This window comes from Xiphophorus hellerii, chromosome 3 (assembly GCF_003331165.1).
Source record: "Xiphophorus hellerii strain 12219 chromosome 3, Xiphophorus_hellerii-4.1, whole genome shotgun sequence".
NCBI lineage: Eukaryota > Metazoa > Chordata > Actinopteri > Cyprinodontiformes > Poeciliidae > Xiphophorus > Xiphophorus hellerii.
This window is the reverse complement of record NC_045674.1, coordinates 28,657,407-28,669,820: the sequence shown is the minus strand read 5'-3', so window position 1 is coordinate 28,669,820 and position 12,414 is coordinate 28,657,407.

Sequence of the window (12,414 nt, the reverse complement as noted above, 5' to 3'; positions counted from 1 at the left end):
CATTTTGCGAACTAGCAAATAATTTTCGGACAGGTGGCGACAGGTGACGTAAACTGCTTTTGTTCGTGAACTGAAATTGTTCGAACGTCTAATGAACAGACTCATAAAACACAAAAACTCTCAGTATATTATATCTATAAGGTCAATATGTTCACCACGGAATAAAACTAAACTATAATGAGAAACTCAAAACTACAAGAACCCCGAATTGGACTGGATAAACAAAATATATAGTAAAAAAAGTCAAGATTCTGTATTTCTTCCATGTAACTCTACAACTCCACCTGTTTTCAGGAAACCTACACCGTCACCTTTCCTCGTCTCACCCTTGAGCGGATCTCCAGAAACAAATTCCTTGTAACTTCTCGGAGCACCCTCACAACCCCCCTTTCCTTTTTCTTCTTAAATCCGAGATGGCTTTCCAGTTCGCTCGCAGATTACGGCCGCCTTTCAGAGGGCGCATACCTGTTGCTCCAGCCTTGATTTTGCTTTTTGATCAGGCGGGGGCTTCCTGACAAAAGAGGGGAAAAAGAAGAAGCCGAAGGAGAGAGGCAAAGGCAAGAGAAAAGATCCTTATCGAATGCTCTCCGCCGGACAATGAATCCCCCCCACAACCATTCAAATGTATCTGCCGAATGCTTGAGTGATTCATTACAGCAGATTCTGAAGTGTGACAATGGACCTCAGAAATGAGTGATGGTATCTTTTTGCTGATTTCATTTCCCTGATCCTCCTTATCCTCCTGGCCTGTGTACCTCTATTAATTAGAAAGTAGGGATTTCCACTCATCAAGTGATGGGTTTCATGCTCCGCTCTGTCACAAATCTCCTGGCCACGCTATCTGCCTGCGCCCGACCGAAGGCTTGCTTTGGAACTTAACGTAGCACACCGCGGCTTCAATCTCCAAAGCAAGCCAAGGTGGCTTTGGTGATTCATAAATATTTATAAACCGATTAAGAGGGAATAATAAAGTCATAAGACAGTGGCAGAGTTACCCTTGAACAGTACCGTGAATGACTTCTTGTAACAGGTAAGCGTGATCAAACGCGCTGCCTCCTCGCTAAAATGTTTACGTCTCTTGAACTTTTTCGCCTTTCCTTGTTTTACTCCCCACCAGTGTTGAGTGTGTCTTAGTTTAGTTGTTTTATGGGCTAAAACGACAAAAAGCATAAATGTGGAATGGAAGCAAAAGGATCAATGGTTTCCAGACTCTCCCCACCCCGAATGAAAATCTAAAAATCGTGGCATTTATTTGTTTTCGACCCTTCTGATTCTAGTAACCCTGGATTAAATCCGGTTCAACCAACTAGGCCGAAGGAGAAAGCGTCGACCGGTGTGTAGAGAAGTCATTTAGAACTACTTTTAGATACACACACATATGCTGTACATATGTACATAAAGCTCTGCAAAAAAAAAAATTAAGAGGCCACTGAACTGACCCCTTTTGAAAACCTCCTGGTTATTCCACCAAATATTAATTTCTGAACTCTTCCTGAGTTAAAACATTAGTACTGTTCTTTCTGAATAAATATGAACCTGTTTTCTCTGCATCATTTGAGGTCTGGAAGCACTGCATCTTTTTCGTTGTTTTGACCATTTCTCATTTTCTGCAAATATATATTACATTTTTGCTGGAAAAAAGAAAAAAAACAAACAACATAGTTCTTTAGAACAAATCTACAAAATATAAAATTGCATCTTCCTGTGTCTTCCTGGCAGCAGCCAGTCACTGCATATTGGCATTTTGGATCATTTTGCTCGGCTTGTTTCGCTACATTTAGTGCAAGACCTTCAATCTCCCCAAACCCAAACCACTGTTTGTTGTTTTCAGAAACTGTGCAGAGCAGATTAACAAAGATAAATAAATAGAAACATAAATACACCATCCATCCATCCATTTTCTGTTCACCCTTTGTCCCTAATGAGGTCAGGAGGGTTGCTGGTGCCTATCTCCAGCTACGTTCCGGGCGAGAGGCGGGGTTCACCCTGGACAGGTCGCCAGTCTGTTGCAGGGCAACACAAAGACATACAGGACAAACAACCACACACACACTCACACCTAGGGAGAATTTAGAGACCAATTAACCTGACAGTCATGTTTTTGGACTGTGGGAGGAAGCCGGAGAACCCGGAGAGAACCCACGCATGCACAGGGAGAACATGCAAACTCCTTGCAGAAAGACCCCAGGCAGAGAATCGAACCCAGGACCTTCTTGCTGCAAGGCAACAGTGCTACCAGTGCTACCACTGTGCACCATGCGGTGGAAATTTTTTATAGACTCAGGGAGTCTATAAAAGGACATGCTGTCAGTAGTTCATTTTATTCCAACATATTCCTATACAAAGTAAAATCAGAGCAACTGGTCACTTTAAGTGGTCTCTTCATTTTTTCCAGGGTTGTATACATAGTTAAAGACATACGTTTAAACTAAATAAAAAGACACATGCACACATTTTCTCAACTGTCTTAAGTTAAATCAGACCAAATTTCTCTCGTTAGAGTTACCAACTTCCTTTCTTCTTGCCATCCTGTGCAATTCTGCTCAATAAAATCTCACCTGCAGGAAAGTTTGGACTTTCTCCCCTTGAGTTGGAGTCTCTCCAGTAGAATTTCCAAACTGAGGACAGAGGGAGAAGTTCGCAACTTCTCCCTCTGTTCGCACTTTAGCACTAGCAGTGCTAAAGTGTTCTGCACCGCTTTAGCGTGGCTAAAGCGGTTTTAGCGATGGCAGCGGAGGAAGTGAACGAAGCCGTTCAGTCGGTCATCCTTCCAGATACTGAATTCAAATTAACAGCAGCCTCGTGCGGATCGGCATTTCTCTCTTCACAGTGGAGAATTGCTGTTTACAGCGTTGGAAACTTCCGGTGAGCTTCGTAGCGACAAAACCGCCCCGCTACATACGTCGCAGGCAAGCGTTAGCGATTGGATCAAATTTAAAGCCTCGACAAAGTCCACGCCTCCAGGAAGCAATCGTTTCTCAACGGATGAGAGCTCGGACTGTGCAAAGCACAGCGTAGAACAAAACGGCTGGCTTTTAGCAGACTATTTGCTAAACAGCAGTAAAATTTGCAAGAACATTTTTTAGAGCTTTTTTTTTTTTTTTAATTTCCTTCAAATTCAGAAGTTTACTTTCATTTGGTCAGTGTCAGGAATAATTGCCTATGACATGGGTCAAACCTTTTGGAGTTCCTAACACAAGGATCTCAAAATAGTTTGTTGCCAAATGTATAGAAACTTATGAATTTGAAGAAAGTAACATTGTAGATTCATTGTAACTAACCTCAAACAAACAAAAAAAAAAGTTTGATTTAACTTCAGACCATGGGGAAAATTGTTTGCCTTTTTTTTTAGTGTATGTAAGTATGTGGTTTAAATTCTTATTAAATTGTTATTTTCGCCTTATTAGTGTAAGGCAAAAATAACCTTGTAACAGGCATTGAACACACTTTTCATTAATATTTTGATCTTCTACATATTTAACAGAAGGAGTTGAAAACATCCGTCTGATTAAAAATAAATAAAGTGAGCAAAAAGCTACTTTGTTACACAAATGAGAAATAATTATTAGGTAGAACAGGACAACGTAAAGATTACTCTGGGAGTCTATAAAAAAGAACCGTTTTTGGATACTTTATTCAGAACCGAATAAAACTGAAATTACATTTGCAATATTATGCAAAATTACAGTCAATTGTGTCTGTTATGTTTATTTCTAGGTTGTAGTAAGCGGTATAAGTTTAAGCGGAAAAAAATTAAATACAAAAAAAAAAAGAAAAGGAACTAAAATAAAGATATTTCCTTGTGTCTCAGAGAGGACCCAGTGGCTCTAAGCCCTCCCACCTACGTTAATCAGTTTCAAATTTGAAATTAATCTCAAATAAATTTGAATGTGGATTAAATTTTATTACTACGCAAGTGCTGAATGGAACAATGCAACAGCCATTACATCTTTTTTAAGGCATCTTCTCAATTAAAAATATCCTTAAAAGAAAAAAGCAGAATGTGACATTTAAAAGTCTCTGCGCTCTAAAGGAACATACTGTATATGTTCCTTATGTGCTGCCGCGGTCTGAAGCAGGTCATGCCAGGTCTGCTTAAGTTTGTGGAGACAGTTCGACTCTCAAAAAGTGCCGTTAAATATTAACGATTTCCAGCCCGGCTGGAATGGCCAATTTTCCTGTTGTCTCCATGACTAGGAGGGTGCTGGAGGGCAAAGGCCTGCAATTAACTCTTATACGTGGGCGGCCATTCTAGACGGCATCAACTCTTGTTAGCAGCGTGACTGCAAAAGAAACGGAGTATGAACCCCAAGACTAATTATCTTTCTGCTCTCCTTTAAATAATAAGACATTAAAGTTGATTAGCCCTTCTAATTAGGTTATGCTTTTGATACCAATTCTGTTTTTAGCTTCTGGCTTTTACGACAATCTCTTTTTCTTTCCCCCCCCACACACATTTCTTGCAGCGTGCAACGGCGAAGACATCATCTGGGAAAACTTCTCCATTCAGTGAGTTAAATGTCAGTTTTCTTGTCAAATATATAACATTTATAGGAAAAAAAAAGAAAAAAAAAAGTTAACGCACAAAATCATGGGATGTTTCTTTGGAACATCAGGTGGACTCCCAACACGGATCGAGTTCGCGGCGAAATGAAAAACCACAAGAGCGCCACTTAACCCGAGATGCTGCTTTTCAAATGACAGTCGAATCCGATACGCCGAGCCCCTCTCCCACCTTCACATCAGCACACAAGGACATGACTGGGCAGAAAAAGGAGAGTGCTCATCTGTAAGATTAGGTTTGGCAACTCTACTCCTCTCCTCTGGATGTCAGATCAGCAGAGTAAATTATATTGAGATCCTCTCAGAGATGACAGATGAAATCTGTCTCTTTGGGCCTGACGTGGAGCTGCAGGTGATACATGATATGCGATAAGGCGGTGGTGATGTCACGGCCGCAGGTGGCTCCCCCTTTTATCCCCCACCCCCCCCCTCGCTCTTCTTCCTCCTGCCTCCTCCTCCTCTTCATGTCCCTTCTCCTTCTGTGTAAAATGGCAGCACTGTGAGCGGCTCACAGAGAACTTTTATCTCTCCCCATCTGTGTGGTCTCAGGCGCGATGATCTTGGACTCCAGCCATCTCAACCTTCATGCCATTTAAGAAAAAAAAAAGAGATGGAGTGGAGGTGGTGGTGGTGGTGGTGGGGGGCAGGATGGATAGAACAGAGAGGGAGGGGTGAAGAATGCTCCCCGATTTGGCTTTTTGAGCTTCACAGCGAAGAAGCAGCTGTTCTTTCTTATGTTGCATGTGGGGTACACAGCGTAGAGAAAATCTACTTGAATTTCTGTCATAACAAAAAAATATACACACACACACACGTTTCAGATTTTGAAGCTTGTGTGCCTTAGCATCAATAGCTGTGTTTCCCTTAACCCTCAAATTGTGCAAATTGGAATTATGAAAAGAAATTCACTTTAGGGGGAAAAAAAACCTCAGGATTTCTGCGAAAAAGATTATGAGCTAGGATGAGGTGGTTTTCCCGGTCATATCATAATAGATGTATTTTGCGAAACTGCAATGGAAGCACTTTATTCGGTGTATAAATGTAAGGAGCTCGTCTCTCCAACACCTCAATGACACACTGAGCTCTTTTTTTTTTCTTCTTTTTTTAACATGAGGAAATAAAGATTTGAGCACATTTATAATGGAAACACTGCTATTGCCCTGATGCATACCAAAGTTAAAGACATTAAACCAAGGCTGATGTCCACCTCCAGGATTTACTGCCTGGGAGCAGAATTCATAGTTTTGTGATTTGTAGAAAGCCGTCCACAACGTCAAGGAGCAAAGCTGTTCCAAAGCATGTACGGATGCTAATCTGTGTTGGGTGTGGCCAATTGAGCTCATCTTTCTGAAAAAGCTTGTTTTGTTATTTAATGTTCAGTGTGGTTTTGATAGCTTTTTTTTTATTTATTACTTTTAGGCTACCTTCTCAAAGCGGGTGTTACTGTTCAATTATGATTTTTGAAAATTTTTACGTCGTCATTCATACTGCTAATTAAATGCGACCAAAAGCAGACTTCTGTGTGAATGGTTTGTGACTCCAAAGCGACCTGCATTCGCAGAAGAAGACCGCTGGCGTCTGCTGCAGCACGCCGTCTGCAATTTATTTTCCGCCATCTTTTACATCCGGATTTTCCACAAATCGAGTCTTCCGAAGCAGAATTACGATCCATGTCTCACATCAGTGACGTAAAAGTCGGATAAAATGTGACATGACGGTTCAGACTGCAGACGCTCGTTAACGATCCGATGTGGGAGTGGCTCAAATCGGAATTTTTAGGTGGAGTGCTGTGTGAACGTAGTCTTAGTAAACAACCAAATCGCAATTTGCTCTGGTTACTTTTGTTAAAAAATATATATATACCGTATTAAAAAAAGCAAAAACTGGAGGTTTCCGTTGCCTTTTTTTCTTCAAAATGCTAATTCACAATCCAATTTAGGCATCTCTTACAACCCAAATAGACCAATATGTGGACACGTATTTTTTCCCAAAGAGTTTCCCTTGTAGTGAAACTGAGTTGAGATACAGTATGTTAAAAAAAAAAAAAAGGCTGGCTGCACGTTTAACTGTAACTGCTCCTGTAGCCCAAAGCCTCAGGGTAGGAGTTCTCATGAATCGCCACTTTAGAGAGCCAGGCCTTTTAAAACTACTGAAACAAGGATAATGAAATGTACATGCAAGTTTGAAGCCTGAACCCCTGTGTGTGTTTCCTCCCCTTCTAGTGAAGGAAGATATGAAGCGAAAAAGGACCAATCAAAACATTTTATGTGTGTGGAGAAAAAAGAAAAGTTAAGTTAGTTAATGGCTTCACCCGGAGCTGCAGCAGAGGGGCCGCTGTTTTCTTGCCAAGTCTTCCTGAATAAGCAGGTGTGCCTGTTGTTTTTTGATAGGGACATCTTCACACTGCAGACACTGAGTGGAGCTTCAAGGGCTTATCACTTTCAAATGAGGAAAAGTAAATATATGTTGCTTGTCAATAATTAGGAATGCTTCGTCTTTTGTTTCTATGCAGCAACTATGTATGTTGTTGTCAGTGTGCCATTTTGGACTCGGCTGCACTTCGGAGATACAGAGGCTGAGCATGTTGTCATCCCCGGCATTGTGATACCGCAGCTGGGCACGGTCCGTTTTCTGTCACGGCATAAACAACCGGGCTAGCCGTATATTAGCTTCACTGGATGCGTATACCTTTCAGTGTAAACGGTAGCATCAAAGATTGTTTAAAGGGGTTTGCTGCATGGTGTGCGGAATAGAGTTTAATTAATTTCTACTATTATTTAAGCAAAAAGAGGACAGGAGGGCAGCGCCGAGACGTTCGGCTAAGTCGCTCTGAACTGCAGATAGTTCCTATTAATTAAGCTGGATTGCAAGTTGTTTAATCAATTTCAGAGCGCCAAACGGTGACAATCAACCCGCCTGCGAGCGCGCGGCGGCACGGTCGGAAGCGGACGAGAACCCGAAAGCTGGGTTTTTTCTTTTTTTTTTTGTCTGTTTGCAATGCTACCAGTGGCGCTGCAGTGTAAGGTCCCGCTAATTAACCTCCGCGTTGATAATGTGCTTAATTACTTTATATTGTGATTTGCTTCCTTCATGGAGGTTATTCTCCCTTTCAGATTGGGAGAAAATAATCTTACATGCCTCAGAGGTGTTGAGCAGAGAATGCGGTGCCCCTGTGAAATGCCGGCGCGCGCTGGCATCTGTGGATAGACTTTGTGATTATCACCACATTGACATCAATGGAAAGTGTTTGACACCTGGCCAAGAGAGAGGGCAGCATCAGGCGGCAAGAACTTTGATTAAATGAGAAGAGAGAATAAAAGCAGGCAAGTGTAGTGTAGAAGGCAGGGGGAGGGAGGGGGACGTCATGTAATTTTGTCTGATCACCACACTGGCCTTGTGTCCTATCAGGCAGAAGACCTCTCATCACCTTTGAATTTCTCTGGGCTCACGAAAAGAACAGGCATGGGTTTGATAAAAAAAGAAGGGAAAAAAAAGAACTATGGCAACACAAAATGGGGTGAAATGAGACTCTGATCCTCTCTGCCTTTTGAAATCTGGCGCAGTCTCTGTGCAACACTTTACTTATGAGTAAAAACTCAGGAGCTTTCAATCTGGATTCAGAACGACTCAAAACAGCAGGCTAGTTGAGGAAGTGCAAAACGAAGACAATGCTCGACAACAACAAAAAAATGTTTCCGGCATGAGCAACTGTTGCTAGAATAATAACTAATCTTTAAAGAAATGGGTCTCAGTAGAAATATGAATATTTAAAAAGGTTTGTTTGCAAATCTGAAAAGTATTTAGTCAGTAGAACTTAAAAACTTTTTTTTTTTTTATAATGAGGACTTGGAACTCCTTTGCTGTTGGACCACACCTAACAAAGTGGAGCGACGAGACATGCGAAGTTTCATTTGCAACTTCAAAATAACGTGTGAAACTTCAGAGCCCCTCTGGCAACATGGGAGAAAAGAATATCTCTTTATTCCATGGTCATGACAATCATAACCAGTCATGGCCACAAGTTTTCTTTTGAAGTAGCTGCCCCAAATTAAACAAGACGTTCCCATGAGTTGTTGAGGCGTGGCCGTCGTTTTTAGTTTCTTTTTTTCTCCCTTCCGTATCACTGTTTTCTTTAAACTATCATTCGTATCGAACAAAGTTCAGGGAAATATTGAGAATAAAACCCAGAACAAGCAAGTCCTCCATGCTAAAGTAGCTAATAGACGCCAGCTAGTTCATTTGTTTAGCTTCTGTCCGTTAGCCATTTTGTTGAATTTTTTTATTGATAGTTTTAATATTAACAGAGTACAATTTCAAGTGGATTGTTTTCGACAACAAATGTTTCGCTTTGATGAAACAAAACATTTGATGAACGAAGGTCATTTAAGACAAATGTTCTCAGAACGACACTTCTTTGTTCAAGTTTAATCATTTTACAACATTGCGAGTTACTAAATCATTTCATGTGGATTTTGTTTAGCAATTTCAATTTTTTTTAATTTGATCTCTGTTTTATGTGTATGATCCTCAGTGACAAATTCTTATTTAGATTTATTAGGTTGATTCATTAAATGTTTAAAGACTAAAAGAACCGTCCTTTAACTTTTTATGATACATACCAAAAAGCTTGGCAGTGAACCTTCTGATATTATACATATGTTAAGAAACTGATCTAACTAGTTCGCTACCCCCTCAGGTACAGAAAACCACTTGAAAAATAAATTTTAACAACTTTGCTGGGCAATTCTAAAGGGATACTGCCAGATCTTCCTCACTACAGGTGTATTCAGACCTGCCACTTTTGGTCTGCTTTAAAGGAACTAGAGTTCACTTGTTGAGGTGGTCTCAGTCCAGTTAATTTCACACATCGATGTTGAGTTATGGATTAGCTTTTCATCAAGAAAAACAAACAAAACTTTACCTAGTTTTCTGAACAAGTAACATTTGTGGTAAGGTAATGCTATCAAACAAAGTATTTTCTATACCCATTTTGTCATTGCAGGATCATGGAAGGACATGAGCCTATCTCTAATGGTAAAGAGGAGATAACCAAACAACTTTAGTGCTATGCAAATAACCGTGAGGAACATACTCACAACTGGGAGCTATTCAAACTGACATGCTCACCTAAAAGGAACCCAGAACAAAAACAAATGCCTGGAGAGAACTTGTAGCCCAACAAAGCTAGCGCCTCGTTGGGCTACAGCGCTAACAAAAACAACACCATCCACCCAAAAACAATCTCTAGGCGTCTAATTTTTGTTTTCATACTCAAAATATGACACAAAACAAAATACTGCATGACTATATCGACTTAATGGTTGAAGTATGCTTGTTGATCATAGACAGCACTGGCTTGTGCTAACTAGCTTGTAAATGGCTAACGCTGCTTTCATTGATCAAAGTAGTTTTGTAGAGTGAACTAAAGTGATGAGCTCACCCCTCTGACATTAAAGCTGAAGTATGGATTATTTGTCTCATATTACTGTCACGACATGGTAACAGTTTTAACACGTATGTAAAAAAAAAACTAAGTCAAAGTTGCATGCTGCAGATTTAACATTATAACATCGGGACTTTTTTGTCCCGATCGGACAAAAAAGTCCGATCGGGTTTTTTTTGTTTCGTTCTGAATGTCTGCGAAGAACCACAAGACTCCATCTTGTCTCTTCACTAACTCCACACCGCGGGTCACACGTTGTTTTTTTAAACCCAATGTTTGGCTAAAACTTCCCAACTTCTGTTAAAACAGCAGCTAAGAAATAACCCAGCTGCTTTTTTTTTCTGTATTCATTAAAAAACAAACAAGGTATTAGAAATTATCACAAGACTGAAACTGAAGTAAATCAGCTAAATACACCTTCACTGGGTAATGACATGGGATTGCAGAGATAACAGCACACACCTGCATCTCTCTTCATGAGCACACACACTCACCACACACACACACACACGCACACACACACACGCCCGCACTCTCCTCCTCCCTATCTGTTTGTTTTGTTTTGGGCCGTGAGGATAACACCTGCCTCTTCCCAGTTAATGGTCTTTTTAATTCCTGGCTCAAACCCATTTAAAAGGCAAACCCTTTCACAATTTGCTTAATTTCAGATGTCATTTCCACCCTATAATTACTATTCTCTCCCTCATATTTATCAGGCGGCGTACCTGCAATGAAAATATAAGACCTTGACACCACTTTTGCGAAATCAAAATAGTATTTAATTTGATGTCTTTGGCCGTCAAACAACATTGTTCGAGGGACGTAATTAGGACAAATTTATCTTCTTCTCTCCTTTTTTTTTTTTTTTTCTTGTATTTTGGGGATATTGCCAAGACATGTGGGACCTTTATGATAAGAAAGGAGGAAGAAAGCGTTTGAACGCTGCTGCCCAGTATCTCATAGTTATTGTGAACGGCTTTCTGTAAAATTAATGGCTTATGGGGGAGATGGCTGGGTGGTAAAACAGGATGCAGATGTAGTTTGCGGGGGCATCCAGGTAAAGGAAGCAGTCGTTTCCTAAACGCAGCGCGGGCTGACACGCACACACAGGCGTGCTGGAGAGGTAAGAGTCCAAATAGGAATTTGGTGTGTTCCCAGCTGTCCTCCTGTGTTATTTTGGCATTTTAGCCCTCACCCCTTCTTTTTTTTCCCCAACAAGAATGTAGATTTTTTTTTTTTACACTTTAATCAATGAGAGCAAAGCTGGCATGATCCCATATTGAAAAAACAAAAAAACCCACAAAAACAGGTGATCCAACTTTTTTTTAAAAATGACTTCGATTGAATTACGTTTGTCCAACTTAATGTATTTACTTGGATACATAAATTTGACTTGTAACAAATTAACTCATTTTTTTTTATGTACATTAATGGATCTTTTTTTTTTTTCTTCCAAAGCTCAGAAATGGAAACAGCAAAATGAGACGTTCCCTAAAATTACCCTGCAACACCCACGCTACAACTATTACCCATAAATACAAAAATGGATGTTGGCTCTATAAAGTATTAATGCATCCCCCCCCCCCCCCCCCCCCCCCCCCCCCCCCCATCCCCATAGTGCACTTGTTCACTTTACTACCACTTCAACAGTCCTGCACTGATCTACATGCACATGAGGAGGAATATGTGCGAGACAACTGCTCCCAGCAGAGTGAAAAATTACTCTTGGGAAACAAACAGATTTTTGTGAGGTTGTTCTGCTTCTGTGTACAGCCAGATTTTCTGTACACAACCTGCTATATGTTATGTTGTCAAGACTGATTTTTTTCTCCCTCTCTTTCTTTTTTTCGTCTGCTGCGAGGGAAAATTAATTGCGAAAGAGGGCTGAGAATTTGTTTTCATATTGGCTCGGTGAAGAACGGGTGCCAGAACGGAGGAGGACAGCTGTGGGGGAAGGCTGGCCGACCCGCTGCCTTCTGCCGCTCCCATGCCTTGCTGCACAGAGTCTGTGACAAAACAAGCCTCCAGGAATACTGGGCAAACACCATGAGCCTCTCACTGGGATCCACACTATTTCCTGACTGCACCACAGCCAAAACGCATCACTCTCCCAATACTGTCTCTTCCTTCCTTTTATCCAAATTAAACACTCGCTTCCACGTGGAGTCGAAGAATATATCGTCACCTTCCTTTTTTTTTTCTTTTCTTTTGGCAAAAGTGATTTTTTTTTTTTCATTTTTGGGCCTAAGACATCTTTTGAAAAGAAATGTCTTTTTTTTGACAAAATCACTTTTGTCAAACAAACAAAAAAAACCACACAAAAAGGTTATTTTAGGAATGTGACAATATGGAAAATTCCTGATGAGAGGTAGGAAATTTGAACACATTGTTGGGGGGTGAGGGGGAGC